Source organism: Salmo salar, chromosome 18, assembly GCF_965601325.2.
Source record: "Salmo salar chromosome 18, fSalSal1, whole genome shotgun sequence".
Classification (NCBI taxonomy): Eukaryota; Metazoa; Chordata; class Actinopteri; order Salmoniformes; family Salmonidae; genus Salmo; species Salmo salar.
In genome coordinates, this window is record NC_138308.1 from 63,054,687 (window position 1) to 63,060,686 (window position 6,000).

At 41.8% G+C, this 6,000-nt stretch overlaps 1 long non-coding RNA gene across 1 annotated transcript in view; it reads left to right on the top strand.

Annotated features, from left to right (window-relative positions):
• LOC145861750 (uncharacterized) overlaps nt 1–5,350 on the top strand; it is a 224,020-nt gene extending 218,670 nt beyond the window's left edge. Inside the window, exon 3 of the long non-coding RNA XR_014381378.1 lies at nt 5,298–5,350. This is a non-coding gene — a long non-coding RNA (uncharacterized LOC145861750). The remainder of the gene's footprint in view (nt 1–5,297) is intronic.
• The last annotated feature ends 650 nt before the right edge of the window (nt 5,351–6,000 follow it).

The window sequence follows — 6,000 nt, forward strand, 5'->3', positions numbered from 1 at the left end:
AAATGCATTTTTTTCCCATTTAGGTTCGTTCAAACATGTCAAACGTTGTATAACATAAATCTTCAGGGCGTTTTTCAACAAGAGAGCCAATAAGATTCGAGGGGGACGATTGCATTGTGTTTCAAAATGTTTCGAAAGGGGAGGGTAACCAGGGCGTCTGCATCATAATGGTGATGGCCCTCTCCGTGTGACCACGTTCCACTGCGTCTCATTCATTCAGTTTTCACAGTAGGAGTCTCAAACCACTTTGTAAAGACTGGGGACATCTAGTGGAAGCAATAGGAAGTGCTCAATGAACCATAGCTCACGGTGTGATTAATAGGCAACGTGATGAAGTTGAGTTCGCAATTCAGAATTCCACTTCCTGTTTCGATCTGTCTCGGGGTTTTGACTGCCATATGAGTTCTGTTATACTCACAGACACCATTCAAACAGTTTTAGAAACTTTAGGGTGTTTTCTATCCACAAGTATTAATTATATGCATATCCTAGCTTCTGAGTTTGAGTAGGAGGCCGTTTAAAATGGGGACGAATTCTTTTCAAAAATCGCTTTAGCGCCCCCTATCCTAGGGGAACGCCAAGTTAATGAGTATGGATGTCAGTTCGGTTGTCATCTGAGACATTATGACTGATGACAGGACGACATAAACTGTACCTGGGAAAGTATACACCCTCTAATTATCAGAGTCACATGGAATTGTTATGCAATTGAAATGTTTGATATTGAAATTGTTTGTTAGGAGATTAAATGTAATTTTAGCTTCCAATTGAGTTTTCATAAGGAAAGTGCTCTGCTTGGTCATTGGCCCGCCCCTGTGAAGAGACAGGGGTTATTACAATTTAGTCATTTAGCAGATGCTCTTATCCAGAGCGACTTACAGTAGAGTGCATACATTTTTATTACATTTTTTAAATACTGGTCCCCCGTGGGAATCGAACCCACAACCCTGGCATTGCAAGTGCCATGCTCTACCAACGGAGCTACAGTGGGACATAAACGATGACACACAATTCTCCCCTCGCCACTATATAAGACAATGACACAATGTAGCCATTGAGTTCCACTACGTGAGGTCTGCAGCCTCTGCGTTACAAGGACACACATGTCAAGTACAGAACTAAGCCAACCTCGGCGTGAGCTTTGGTTGTGAATGGTTTGAACTTATTCACTACAGAAGTGATACTTCCTAGCCGTTGAGTTAGCAGCGGCCGCTGTAGACCTGGGCTAGGAAAGGACGGACGACGGCTCCAGTCTACCACAGACGAAGATACCACCACGTAACCAATTTACCACCAGAGACATTCTTCCGAGGACCGGAAGATCTGTTGGCCAACCCGGCCAGCATCTACGACCAACCTACCGAAGCGCAGCTCAGAGTAAATATTTATTGCATTTTCCTTTTCCAAATGGGCGGTAATTTGGAATGCATAAGATTCTGTATTTACGATAGCATAGCTGCTGTTTCTTTGTTCCTAAGTCTTCCCACTCTTTCATTCAAGCCCTTTCTTTGTGTAACAAGCCGCCATGTCGGCTCCGTCCACCAGGGACGTTTTCTGTATGACATCATTTGTATTCTGTGTATATGTAATTCTGTATGATTAGTTAGGTATTTAGTAAATAAATAATTAAACCCAATTTTGTATTGCTGATTCAACTTGTTAGCCAGGGTTCGTGAAGATAACCAAGAATTTACAACTTTCATTATGAGACTGAAAATAAAATGAGGATTAATATTGACGGCTATCGATGTAAAATATTAAAGTCTTTAAGAGTTTATTCGGAATATAACGGCTCTATAAACACTTCCGTGGTGTCCCGACTTTTTAGTTAATTACATTTACATGATTAGCTTAATCAGGTAATATTAATTACAGAGAAAGGATTTTATAGAATAGCATGTCATATCACTTAATCCGGCATAGCCAAAGACATGACACTGCAATGCAAAAGATCAACTGTCTGTTCACCTGTTAAATTCTACTGTATGTTATAAAGCTTGCACCCTTTCGGAAGCAAAGAGCAAAAAATGTAAATTATTTATAGCCTATCTAGTAGGCCCAATTAAATGAGAGATGGTAATGATAATTTGTTGAATGGGTACTTCGGGAATATGAACTCAACATGGCCATAAAAGGTGAGGAATTTATTCTGCAATAGTTATCATAACCATTGCAGAAAAATGAAATATTGCCTACTCGAGAAATTTGACATTACAGTATTCAGACGTAGCCTCAATGAAAATGGTGACCCTCTGTTCTACCTTAAACTACACTTTAGATCGGATCGCATAGTGCAAAATACTTGAACTAGCTTATCTCTTTACTACGGTGAGGTGGGTTGAATTAAGTGAGAGATGGGATGATGGTAGCCTATACTAACTTCTTGAGAAATGTATTTTGCAATTGATCATGGAAATGAAATAAATAAATAATTGGAAATATTTTATTGAGTTTCTGGATGCCTATTTCTAATTATTTTAGAATGAAAAAATAAAAATGAATGGATTTTCGCTGTGCATCTTGTTATTATACCAGTTTTTTGTTAGGAATAAGATTTCCAATATATATTCCCCATTTTCACAAGGATACTTTTGCCTTCTTGCAATACTTCAACCACTAGAAACGGTGCGTATGCATAGTCTAAAGTTTGCGGGAGGATAAGCACATTCACAAGTTCAGTTTTTATAAATGCCAACCTTTGCTTGAAGACTGGCACACACATGTTTTGGGGCATATTTTGTGTGAAAGCAACATTTATAAACGAGGCCCCTGGTACCTAGCTGTTAAAATGGCCCACAACTATCAATGTTTTGAACAAAGTGAATTATTTGCTTCAGTGAAATTATATATTTTCTTACCATACACTTTCTTGAAAAGGCAGCAAATGTGTGAATACAAGTCAGCTCATTCCCATGGATATTTGAGATACTGTAATGGTTGTTGATGGCTTCACACCATCTCTTTCACAACTAGGGTTGCAAATTCCAGAAACTTTCAATAAATTATCTTGTTTTCCAGTAATCCTGGTTGAAGGATTCTGGATTTCTGCTTATTCTCCATTGATTCTGGGATACGTCCAACTGGGATTTTGGGGAAATCTGGAAATGTTTGTTTTTACCTAGTCACAACATATTACCGTCACAGAAATTAATACAATGTCTCCCTTATGGCAGTTGTGTCTCTCATGGTAATTATTTACATTGACCTGAATACAAATGACAGCCTCTGCTATTAATGAAGTTGTTTGGCATTGGCTCAAGTTCACTCCATTTACCAGTAGTTGTCCTGCACATGCAAATCATGGTAGAGTATGGTAGATATTGAAATCGTGGATGTCATACTAACAGTAAGTATTTTAAACAGGTTGGTCATTCATGCTTTTTTCATACTTTTACCCCCTTTTTCTCCCCAATTGGTAGTTACAGTCTTGTCCCATCGCTGCAACTCCTGTACCGACTCGGGAGAGGCGAAGGTCGAGAGCCATGCGTCCTCCGAAACACGACCCTGCCAAGCCGCACTGCTCGCTTAACCCAGAAGCCAGCCGCACCAATTTTTATCAGAGGAAACACCATCCAACTGGCAACAACGGTCAGCTTACAGGCCCCCGGCCCGCCACAAGGAGTCGCTAGAGCGCAATGGGACAATAAAATCCTGGCCGGCCAAACCCTCCCATAACCCGGACAACGCTGGGACAATTGTGTGCCGCCTCATGGGTCTCCCAGTTGCGGCCAGCTGTGACACAACCTGGGATCGAACCCGGGGCTGTAGTGATGCCTCAAGCACTGCGATACAGTGCCTTAGACCGCTGCGCAACTCGGGAGGCCTTATAAAATACTGTGTTTGTCAGAACAGTGCTCAAAAGGGAATTTGCAATACTGTTTCACACTGTTGCTGTCTGAAAGTACACTACATAGCCAAAAGTATGTGGACACCTGCTCATCGAACATTTCATTCCAAAATCATGGGCATTAATATGGAGTTGGTCCCCCCTTTGCTGCTATAACAGCCTCCGCTAATCCAGGAAGGCTTTCCACTAGATGTTAGAACATTGCTGAGGGGAATTGCTTCCATTCAGCCACAAGCGTATTAGTGAGTTCGTGCACTGATGTTGGGCGATTAGGCCTCTCGCAGTCGGCGTTACAATTCATCCCAAAGGTGTTCAATTGGGTTGAGGTCAGGACTCTGTACGCGCTTTAGCACTCGGCGATCCCGTTCTGTGAGCTTGTGTGGCTGTTGTTGCTCCTAGACATTTCCACTTCACAATAAGAGCACTTACAGTTCACTGGGGCAGCTCCATCCGGACAGACATTTGACGAATTGACTTGTTGGAAAAGGTGGCATCCTATGACGGTGCCACGTTGAAAGTCATTGAGCTCTTCAGTAAGGCCATTCTACTGCTAATGTTTGTCTATATAGATTGCGTGGCTGTGTGCTCGATTTTATACACCTGTCAGCAATGGGTGTGGCTGAAATAGCCGAATCCAGTAATTTGAAGGCGTGTCCACATATGTTTGTATATAAAGTATAGATCTGGACAGAAATCTGTGGTGAAAACTGACCAGTGAGATTTGTCTCGCTTGGTTCGTTTAGATTTGACCTCCCCTCAGATGATGATGGATTATGGCAGGCCCATTTTAGGTCTGTGTTGAAAAGTCAATTACGTTTCAAGACATGTATTTAAATACTGTAACAACCATAAGCCTTGCAGAGTATCCTTGAGAGAAACCTGGTTTTGACAGCCAGCCCCCCATAGCAAAGCATGTTCATTTCTCCCATGAAGAAGCTACATTTTGGGCAAGCGGCTCTTACATCCCCAGAGGTCGTCCGGACAGCACTGCAGTCGAGTTCCCAGCATGTAAAACTTAGCAGTGCGTGTAATTGTTTTACTCTTCCGGCTGAGCATTAACAGATTGATGCTGTTCACGAAAGGCGCAAGGGAAGAGGAAAACTGAAAATGACTGTTACAAAAACAAATTAGAAATCAGGGCATCCAAGCTAATAATAACACCAAGAAAAAGAAAGAGATGAAACCAAAAGGATCACTTTTGCAGCAAGAGAGTATGTCCCCATTTCCAGTTGAGTTTGCGTCTAAATTGTGTCTAAATGCTTAATGAACCTTGGGATCCTTGAGGTGCATAGAAGATCCAAACACAATATTTTGACACGGCCTCCTCCTCTCCCTATTAGGGTGGTTTGAACCTGAGGGCATTTACATGCAAATCGCAAATTATTGAATAGAAAACCGAAGAAAGAATGGAAGCCCTGACCAGAAATATTTTGTGCTTCCCTCTATGCAGGCCCGCCAGGAAAGCGGGGAAGAAGAGGCCGGAATGGCGAACCTGGTAAGTGTGTGCACTCACAGATCTATTCCAAGTTGGCTGGACCTCCAAGTGAGATTTTTTTCTCTCCTGAGCTGACTCACCAACCTCAGAGCAGCCCAGGCCCAGCCTATTTGGGAGGAAACGTGTTTTTGGTGACACTCCTACACATATGAAGTGCTATGAAAGGATACTATTTTGAATTAGGAGGGGGAATATATAAATGACAGGCGTGCATCCACACCACAACGCGCAGGGCTAATAGCGATAAAGGACATTGAAGCCTTTCACACTGCTATGTTGCGACTTCATGTTGGCCATGCACTGGACCAAAAGGTATTGCTCTCATAAAAAACTATTTGAATGGGAGGACAAAATGAGGTCCCTGTTTTTAGTAAGGTAATGTTTAGGGTTTAGCATAAGAACCACAGAAATCCAAGGAAGACATTGGACCACAGATCCTGGTTCAATAATTCAGCCGAGTTCAATTGTAGCCGACTTTTTCTGAGATACTTTGGCATTGTTTAATGCAACCCTTTCCAATAAACATCTATTAATGTTAATTTCAAATTTCAATATTGTGTGAAAGTACTACACCAACACTTTTCAGGTAAATGCTGAGAATCCTGCAACTAAATCTACCAGAAACAAGCTAACACGTGTAGCGCATGGTGTCCTCAGT